The 10,951-nt window shown below is 39.5% G+C and overlaps 1 pseudogene; it reads right to left on the bottom strand.

Moving 5' to 3' along the window:
• Nucleotides 1-4,283: 4,283 nt before the first annotated feature.
• Nucleotides 4,284-6,574, bottom strand: LOC111551973 (annotated as a pseudogene).
• Nucleotides 6,575-10,951: the final 4,377 nt, after the last annotated feature.

Below are 10,951 nucleotides of genomic sequence, written 5' to 3'. Positions count from 1 at the left end.
AGAAAGAAAGAAAGAAAGAAAGAAAGAAAGAAAGAAAGAAAGAAAGAGGGCATACAGCATCCTTTAGGTAACTTTTCTGAGACTTGCCCTGCACCCCCAAAATCCCCCTCTGCTTCAAATACTATCAATACTATCCAAATATAACTAACACAGACACGCCTTTGATAAACCCATGGTAAGTTGGAAATACCATAAGTTGAAAATGCATTTATTTTATTTTCATTTTTATATATTTTTGAGATAGGATCTCACTCTTTCACCCAGGCTGGAGTGCAGTGGTGTCATCTTGCCTCACTGCAGCCTCTGCCTCCCTTGCTCAATCGATCCTCCTGCCTCAGCCTCCCGCGTAGCTGTGACTACAGGTGTGTGCCACTGCACCTGGCTAATTTTTGTAGAGACTGGGTTTCATCATGCTGTACAGGCTGGTCTCAATCCCCTAGGCTCAAGTGATCCTCCCACCTTGGCCCCATAAAGTGCTGGGATTATAGGTGTGAGCCACCACATCCCGCTGAAAATGCATTTAATACATCTAACCTGTTAAACATCATAGCTTAGTCTAGCCTGCTTCAAAGGTGCTCACGACACTTACATTAGCCTATAGTTGGACAAAATCATCCAACACAAGGGCTATTTTATTATGAAGTGTTTAATATCTCATGTAATTTATTGAATACCATACTGAAAATGAAATACAGAATGGATGTGTGGGTATCCATAGTATAGTTTCCACTAACTGTGCATTCCTTTTGCACTATTGTCAAGTTCAAAAATCATAAGTTGAACCATTTTTAAGTTGGGAGCATCTGTACGTGACCAGCAGTATTGCAAACTGTGAAGCACATGTTTTCATGTTTTACTGTTTTCACATTAAAGAGAACTGTAGGGATGGTGGTATTTATCTCCTATAATTCCAGCTTGTACCAAACGATTGTCTTATTTTATTTGCAGGTTATTAATCTGCCCTTTTTTCAACTCAGAGCATTTTGTACTTAGAGTAAATATTATAGGGCCTGTAACTTTTCATTCTTGAGGGAATTTTAAAGATATGTTTCATTTCATTGCCTCAATATCTTTTAAATCTTCAAACATCACTTACAGTGCTTACAGTTCATATTCTGAATAGGAGTTTTTTTTTAAAGCAAAACTTAGAGCCTGCCATGTTTATTTGGTATTTTTTCAATTACATATTTTAAAATAAAATTTAAAATTCAAATGTGGAATGATTGGAAATTATTGTCAAATGGAATTTTATTTACCTCTGAAACCATTTCTTTTCTTTCTAAAAAAAGTTGTATATGTTTATTAAATTTATAGATGGAGTCCCACTCTGTTGCCCAGATGGGAGTACAGTGGCACTATCATAGCTCGCTACAGTCTTGAACTCCTGAATTCAAGGGATCCTTTACCTTAGCCTCCTGAGCATCTGGGATTACAGGCACGTGACACTATACTCAGCTATTTATTTATTTATTGAGAAGAGGTGTCTCTATATTGCCAAGGCTGGTCTTGAACTTCTGGCCTCAAGTGATCCTCCTGTCTCAGCCTCACGAGTCACTGATATTACAGGCATGAGCCACTATGCCCACCCCACTTCTTTAGCATCAGTTTATTTTAAAAATAAGAATTCAAATATAAAAATTATGTTGCACAAAGGTTAATTCAACTCTATCTTTTAAAAAGTTCCCTTGGAAATTAGCGAAAAGGAAAGTCATATCTTCTAATTTATCTATTAGTCAATTGCAGTATATTTTCTAGTGAACCCATATTTCAGTATCAGATCATGATGAACAGACCGAGAATTATGAATGAATTAATGAAAAGAATGCACGAAAGAAAAAGTTGTACTTATTGAACATTGAATTTTATACGAAAACTTCAGCCAGGATGGTACCCAGATTGCTTTTAACATATTAGAGGACATTTGGCTCTGTTAGAAGTGATGTATCCTCTGGTGGTGTTAGAACTACGTCCAACAATGACTTGTTTGTTATGGTTCAAAAGAAACAGTAGAGTGCTTTTGATTGTGCTTTCATAAATTTATTTTGGGTTTACTTCCAGTAGCACTGCCTTAAATTTTATTTAGATCATCACAGATCTTATATATCTTAAATTAAATTATTTTACTTATAAATATCACCCATGCCTTTTTACTCTGTAAGGTGTTACTAAAACTGCAAACTAGTCACTTAGGAGGAGTAGGATGACTTCATTTAATTCTATTGAGAGCCATGCTTTCTAAACTCCTTTTATGTTTTTTTTCCTCAAATTTTGTTGGTTTATGTTTACAAAGAATTCCTCTAGATTCTCATTTCTAAAACTAATAAAGCTAATTCACAAACACTAGAAATACTTGGGTGACGGGTGGAGTTTAATTATACCAAAGGAGAAAAAAAAAAAAAAAACCACCTGAAGCAAGAGTAGTTGATAACTGGTGAAGAACAGTGCTAGCTGGAGCAGTCAGAGTCTGGGACTTGCTGATTCAGCCGTGTGGGAAACAGCAGGCATGCTAAACAGGGAGAGGGAGCACAGCTGCAAAGAGCAATGGTGCTGACAACGGATGATTTCAGAGTCTGCGCTGTGTGGAGGAAAAGTTGCTGGCTGTCCAGGAAACCCTTGTTCCCACAGGGCGGCAATTCCAATCTTCAGGATTATTTCTTGATTAAAATATAAAGCAGTGAAAAGGTAAAAGATATGCACATTTATTTTTATTTACTGTCTAGTCAATAATAGCTTTTTACCCTGGAGAAAATAAATGTTGATTTTTTTTCTTTGTTTTTAAAGAAAATGGGGAAACAGCACCTTCTACACTGATCACTTTTAGATCCGTATTTTGTGATATTCATCAATGTACCCTCATCAGAGCATCTGCTACTCTGTGGAAAGTTATAAATAGAGTAGTCAATTTCCAGTACAAAGATTGCAGGCCATTCTAAGGCGATTTTTTTTTTTTTTTTTCAGACACAGTCTCACTCTGTCACCCAGGCTGGAATGCAGTGGTACAATCTCGGCTCACTGCAGCCTCCACCTCCTGGGTCCAAGCGATTCTCCTGTATCGGCCTCCCAAGAAGCTGGGATAACAGGTGCCTGCCACCACGCCCGGCTAATGTTTGTATTTTTAGTAGAGACAGGGTTTCACCATGTTGGCCAGGCTGGTCTTGAACTCCTGACCGCAGGCGATCCACCTGCCTTGGCCTCCCAAAGTGCTGGGATTACAGGCATGAGCCACCTCGCCCGGCCTCTCAGGTGATCTTATCCTATAAACTAATCTCCAGCATTTAACAAAATAGAACAATACTGGTGTATTAGTTCATTCTCATGTTGCTATAAAGAACTACATGAGACTGGATAATTTATAAAGAAAAAGGTTTAATTGACTCAGTTCAACAGGGCTGGGAAGCCTCGGGAAACTTACAATCATGGCGGAAGAGGAAGCAAACATACTTCACATGGCAGCAGGAAGGAGAAAAATGAGAACTGAGAGAAGGGGAAGCCCCTTATAAAACCATCAGATCTCAGGAGAACTTACTCATTATCACAAGAATAGTATGGAGAAACTGCCCTCATGATTCAGTTACCTCCCATGAGGTCCCTCTCCCAACACGTGGGGATTACAATTCAAGATGAGATTTGGGTGGGGGCACAGAGCCAGATTACATCAACTGGCAAAGTATGGCCTCCAAAATAAAATTCCTAAACTTTAACCACGTCCCATTATTTCCATTTTCTTATATTTTCATATTCTTTTTTAAACATCAACTCAAATGGTTCTTCCTCCTTATAGTCCTCTCTAAATTCCCAAGTCAGCATTATTGCTATCCCTAAAGTGTTCCTGAAGCTTAGTTTGCATTTCTATTACAATATTTATTTAATTCTGTCTGTATTATATTATGAAAAATCGACTCTTACAAAAGTAACAAATTACTGGTCTTTGTCAATACCTAAGGTCATTTTCACGCTTGTCTAACTCAAGGATGTTTTCTCAGGATCTGATTTTTTTCTCACCTTTGCTCTATATCTGTACTCAACAAAGGCGTGTTGGTAATAAATTATTTTAGCAACCATTATGTGGTAGTAAAATAAAGGATTGATTTCTTTAAAGCCATAATTATTTATTTATAAACAGTTTAGAGGTTAAACTTTACTCAAACAAACAAAAAACCAGGTGACATTCTGGGGTATGAGGGGCTGAGTCTCTCCTAGGTGCTGGGCAACACCAGGCACTGGCTGCACAAGGCCAGAGAGGTCACATGGTGGCTCTCTAGAAACCTGACCGCACAGAGCTGCTACATTCCCTGTAGAGCATTCACTTCTTCCAAGTCCAGTTTTATATGTGGAACCTCATCACCTGGTTCCTTTTTCAAGGTCCCCCTGGGAAGGCAACCATGATAGGCAGAGGGCCACATTCCTCTGGGAATTCCACACTGTGGAAGCCCTTCTTACCTGCCAGCCATTGATGGGTTTCCTAAGAGCCCATGGAAGAGGCCCCAGGTGAGGGGGAGCATACTGATGGACCCAGAGACCTTGGCATACATGTCTTTGATGCCAGCTTGCTGGCATATGGTGATGATGGCCCTGTGGCAGCAGACATCATAACCTCTGGGTTGTTTCTTCATCTTGATATGTCTCCTTTTAAATCTTAATGAAATATCATGGAATACTGTATGGTCTTCATATCATTCTACATAACGCAAATAGTGAATTGCTCTATCCTTTGTTTTTCTGAAAGCATCTATCCGTTTAGTGGCTTTCCCTACAGCAAAACTTGAAGCTCCTTTTCCATTCCCTACAGCATCCAGGACACCTACCAATCTCTTTCTTTCCTCTTTTGCTGTCCTATTGAAAACATTTCCTACCTCAAGTATCCTGGCAGCATCATTATCATATTTTTCTGTGTTGGGACCAGGGTCAGGGGGCTAAGACCGATGCCTCCTCACAAGTTTCCACTGCATCCTTGCTCTCATTTAATCTTCATCTTCCTCTTCCAGTCCCATTCTTCTCTCTGCTGGGTCATGTTGGCCTCCTCCTTCTGTTCTTCCTTACTTTTTTGGGCGATGATCTGTACTGCTCCATTTTTAATAAGAGGGACATTCAGACCAGGCTACAGAAACCATAAGGCCCTTCACTAATGATCTGACCCCTGTTCAAATCCTTTCTTCTCTTCTTTTTAGTTCTGTTGCCTTTTCCTTTTCTTACTCCAGCACCAGTCTCTGCTAAAACACCTTTCCACAGCTCTCTGCAGTGGAATTTCCTAGACAGTCACCTAAAAAGTGCAGCAACTACAACATCAATATCAAATTCCTGAGGAACTGAATTGAAAACTCAAATAAAACTGGTCAGCAAACAATTATCTGCTCTGTTACGAACAAAAGAAAAAAAAAAAAAAAAAGGAAGACTGTGATAAAAGACAGCACTTCCAAATCTTCTCATCGGTGTATAATGTTAGTAAAACCACGAAAGCTGATTGTTCATGTTGGAAGTAAGTCTCTAATCCTTGGAGGCAGCACTGACCCAGAAAGACATTTTTGAAAAGACAGCAAGAGAATAAGAAGAAAGAAAAACTTTTGATATTGTTCCAGTTGGTGCAGATATTGACTAAAAGGAAGGTTCTTATTTGTTTTGAAAACACATTTCTAATGCATATCACCATGAATATTATAGATAATAGTTTTATATTTTGGCAACAGTGGTGTCATCTGGAAATTATGGCACTCCATAGTCAAGTAATCTGTATGTGATCACAACTAAGTGATTTGCAGAAGTACCATCATGACAGCTATCACATCCCTATGCATCTTATTATTCTTTCTTCAAATGTTTATTGGTTCCCTTGTATCTAAAAACTGAGGGCACAGGGTGCAAACAGACTGATAAATATATATGCTCCTGGGAGAAGTTGCAGATGTAATCGATTTTGCTTCTAGAGCTAGAGGAAAGGCTGGGAAAAGTAGGAGCAGCCTAATCTAGTTTCACCAATGATTACAGTTTAATGAGTAGGTGGAGATGAGTGGAGAATGAGAGATTTTCCAGACAGAAGAATGAGTGCAAAGGACTGAGGAATGTAAACATCGGTAAGGTCAGACCTACTGAATTTGCTGAAAATCAATGGTGGGAATTGCAGCTCAGATAAGTATGAAGATGTATCCAAATGTGGAGGACCTTGTATTTGAAGCTAAGCAATGGGACTTTATCCTGCTGGCTGGTGCATCTCTTTAGTGGGTATAAGAATGAACTAAAGCTTGTTAAAATGCCCAATTATGAAAAATTCTCATTCAGTAGGTCTAGGATGAGGTTCAGAAAATCATTTTTAGCAAAAATGCTGGGTGGCATTTTTTAAGATAGTCTTTGTTCAAAAATTAGCTGGGCATAGTGGCGGGCACCTGCAGTTCCAGCTACTCAGGAGACTGAGGCAGGAGAATGGCGTGAACCCAGGAGGCGGAGCTTGCAGTGAGCCGAGATCGCTCCACTGCACTCCAGCCTGGGCGCAAAACAAAAACAAACAAACAAGCAAACAAACACACAAAAAGATAGTCTGTTCATACCTTAAGGAAACAGCAATTGTGGGATGTTGAGGCATTCTAACCAGAAGCACAACACTCTGCAAGATCATTTGGGGTGAGGAAAAGAAGGAAATTGGAAACCCTTGTTTTGATTTGAAAGCACAGTTTTTTTGTAAAACCCACGGTCTGGGATGAAGGAGACCTGGATTCCTGCTTTGCCTCCTTCACTGATGAGTTATGTTTCTTAAGAGCTGTTGTCAAACTTATTGGGCTCTCATTTGTGCCTTCTTTCTAAGCAGTTAAGTATTAAGGGTAAAGATGCTTTAAAAATATTTATGATACTCAAATGGAGGCTTTATAATTATAAACAATGCAAATGTTACAGGCTGACCAGATCTAGGATGTGACCCAAATTAGAAAATATAAAGTATTAGTGGATGCCATGATTTGTGAGACGGCCACTGGAGTATCCTTCACAGTAGAGCTTGATGTTTGGAATTTGAATATAGGTTCTCAGACCAAAAGAAGAAAGATATGGTTAGAACTTACCCTTGGTGTTCTCTCAATGACTGACTTACTATTACAAATGAAGAGTTAATGTTTACATAAGAGCTCTTTGCCAGGAACTGTGAAAGCATTTTACATAAATTATCTTTTTTTTTTTTTTTTTTTTTTTTTTTTTTTTTTTTTTGTGACGGAGTCTCGCTCTGTCACCCAGGCTGGAGTGCAGTGGCCAGATCTCAGCTCACTGCAAGCTCCGCCTCCCAGGTTTACGCCATTCTCCTGCCTCAGCCTCCCGAGTAGCTGGGACTAGAGGCACCCCCCACAATGCTGGGCTAGTTTTTTTTTTTTTTTTTTTTAAATATTTTTCAGTAGAGTCGGGGTTTCACCAGGTTAGCCAGGATGGTCTCAATCTCCTGACCTCGTGATCCGCCCGTCTTGGCCTCCCAAAGTGCTAGGATTACAGACTTGAGCCACCGTGCCCGGCCAATTATCTCATTTAATTATCCCATAGCCCTGTACATATAAATATATCTTAATTTTTTAGTTGAAAGTACTGGCATCAGAGATGCCAGTACTATCCCAAGGAAGCATTAGTAGTTAGAAACTAGAGCTGGGATTCAAACTGATGCTGTCAGACTCTAAAAGCAGCACTTTTAACAACACCTCGCTAAACTAGATGAGTCTCCCTTAATTTGGACATACACAAAAAATAGATTTGCCATAGATCACAGACAGTCACTCAGATTTTGGTCTAATGTGTAATTCTCAGTTTCAATGATCTCTGCAAAGGTAATATTAGTAGGTTGTGAGTTATGCAAATTGCAAATATCATCTATTTCTTGTACAAAAATAAAAGCTTTGTCAAATTTATATTCACACATGTTGAAACAATACATTCAAAGAACAATGTATTCATTTTATGTGGGAATTTAAATAGGTCCATGTGGAATAAAGATTAGACCGGTGTTCTCATGCACAAATTACTAGAGTAACTGGACTAAAGTCAAGAAACCTGATTTCTCACACTAGCTCTGCCACTAAACACCTGTTGTTTTGAGGTAGCAAGTTATTCTTTCTTTTAGTTTGCTTTTTTTTTTTTTTTTTTTTTAACTCCCTTATAATATCAGAGGACTAGACTTGGGAGCCTCCAATATCCCTTTCAGTTCTAAAATTTTATGCTTCGATAATTATGAATAAACATGTTGCCCATCCCTTGAGTTAAACATGAATGATGAATCATCTCAAGTCTGAAAACTATGGCTTTAATCTTATGTGACACCTCTGGCTCACGGTATCTCAGGAAAGCCCTACCAATCACATTTGGCTGCTTTGCTTATGTAGTTTATGACCAGAATTGGTTTGCTTTAGATAACACACTCTTGTGCTGTGCCACTGTTGCTAAGATACAGTTTTGTAAATAAATGTTATTTTAAATATACATCCTGCTGTGGAGAGAAAGAAATGTGGAAAGCAGTTGGCCAAAGATGTAAGCTAACTTTTGAGAGGACTGAGACCATGCTTTAGATCAACCTTTACAGGATCCACGTTTCACCTCATCCTGAAGTTATTTTGCTTTACCCTGAAACTAGGTGAAGGGAGGTTAAGCATTTGGGGGAAAGAGTGATCAAGTCTAAGGTTACTAACAACAATGAGTTGTTTTGTAACCCTAGTGATCTGTCCAGTTTGAAACGACACTGATACTGTTGCTGCAGGGCTCTGTGAGCATATATTTTTTTTTCCTCAACATTTCTGTCTCAACCTTTCCATTGAAAACAAATAAATGAGAGAAACAGAAAGAAAGAGAGAGAATTTGATTGTTACCACTTACAATAGATTTTAAAAGTCCCCATTTTAGGAAGCAGTATTGAAGGCTGAAGGGATTCCAACCAGGCGCCCCTGCTCCAGAGGACAGTTGGCATGCAGGCTGCCTAATAAAGACAACAAAGTAAGTCGTTCCCCATGTGCTGAGCTCTAAGGGGGGCAGAAAAGCCTGTCACTCCCTGATAAGTCCTCCACCACGCCCTGAAAACCCACCATTAGACACCCAGGTCTTAGAGCCCCCATGACTCCTTGCTTAGGAGCCGCTGCTGAAATGTGAGCACCTCCAGAGGAAAGAGGAAGGCATAACCACGCTCCAGCTGATGCTTCAGAGGGGATTTTCTGGGCAACTAGCTGTCAATAGGAGAGAAGGGTGGTGAGAGAAGAGCGGTCTGGAGGGTAGCTTGCTTGCCAGGCCAGGGAGAAAAAGAGCTGGAAGTGTACCGTGGGGTTCCAAAGTCACATTTTGTCTGCCTCAGCCATTTTGTCAAGGCCAGCCTAGCTGGCCTAATTCGTATTTGGTTTTGTAAATGAAGCAAGATCCATTAGCCTGCTTCATGTCGCTTTTATGACTCTAGACAAGATTCTTGTTAGCCACATTCAATGACTGTACCTCTTTGCTTCATTTCCCAAAACTGAGCCAACGGTCCCATCTCTCAGCCTATGTATACTCAGAAAATAGAACTTAATTTTATGGCTATTAATTATAAGTCCTTAAGCATCTGAAAAGCTTCTGTGAGGACATTTAAAGTGTTGCCCTTACTACAAAAGCCTTGATATGTCTTTGTAACTCTGACTAATTCAGAAGGGCCACACTGAGAAAATGTTCATCATCTGCTCACTCAGTGACAGCAGCTCGCTCTTCAGGAACTTTCACAAACAGCTCTTCTCCTTGCGCTCCTGGGGTCACTGCCTTCTATTCCATGTCCAACTTCTTCACCAGGCTTTGGGCGTCTGAGTCACAGGCTGGACTTCAATGTTTTAGTGTCACCTCCCCACCTTCCCCATCCCAGACATCCCCTGGTTTGGTCCCAGTCTGTCCCTTTTCTTCTTTTCCTTTCCACTGAGTCAGGATCACTTTGTTTTCCTGTTTATCTCCCTTCTCCAGGTTAGCAAAGGAGAACAGTAAAGAAATTACCCTGCTGGCAGATAAAAATTTAACTTGGAAATTACCGACATCTGGACTGCCTGGTTACTATAAGGACACACAAACCATGTACTTCACCTGTATGTGTCCTGGGGAAAATGCTGAAAGAGAGTATTGGGTATAGGATTCAGATTGTTTTAGAGAAATGGAAGTGGAAACAAAACAAATGACCAGACTATGAGTAATAGAAAGTTTGCCAAAAAGAGACACTAAAAAAACAGGTGAACACAATAATGACAACAAACTCAGGAGTTCAAGGTGTACTGTCTTCAAATAGTCCTATAATTCTGAAGATTAGAGTATGTTATGTCTAGCCATTTCTTAGAATTTTCAATAATCCAAATTTTATGGCTATGTAAATTTTAAAGACAGTGGTTTGATGTCAGCCAAATCTATAGTGGAAATGTTGCTCCACAATTTACTAGTTTTTGTGATTTGGGGTTTTTGAGCTCTCTGAACCTTATTTTCCTTATCAAGAAAATCAAAATCAACTTCAAATAGTTATTACGAAGAATGAAAGAAGTGAGAATGCAGAGATTAGCACATGCCTGGCACCTAATGAGTAGGCAATAAAGGATAGCTGTTTTACATGCAATGTAATTAAATGCATATTGAGCCCTTTAAGTGCCAGGCACCATCCTAGTCATTACATATGTATTGCCTCATTTAATATTCATATTACCTGATGAGGTAGAGACAATCATTTGTACATTTCTTTTTCAGATGAGATGGTGGAGAAATGTAAAGTTAAGTCATTCACCCAAGGTTACACAGATGGTAAGTGGGAGAACTGGGATTTAAGCCCAGGCAATGGGCTCAAGAACCCACACTCTTAACTACTATTCTTTAAATAAATATGATTGCAAAATCTTAGAAATGAAAGACACTGGAAATAGTTCAGTACAACCGATCGTTTACAGATGAGGGACATGAGCTTCAGAGAATGAGTGTGAGTCATTAGTGAGTGGCAGACCCAGGAGGTGCC

The sequence above is a fragment of the Piliocolobus tephrosceles genome, chromosome 3 (assembly GCF_002776525.5).
Source record: "Piliocolobus tephrosceles isolate RC106 chromosome 3, ASM277652v3, whole genome shotgun sequence".
In the NCBI taxonomy this organism is placed as follows: Eukaryota; Metazoa; Chordata; class Mammalia; order Primates; family Cercopithecidae; genus Piliocolobus; species Piliocolobus tephrosceles.
The sequence above is the reverse complement of the archived record's forward strand: the minus strand, read 5'-3'. Positions and strand labels throughout refer to the sequence as shown.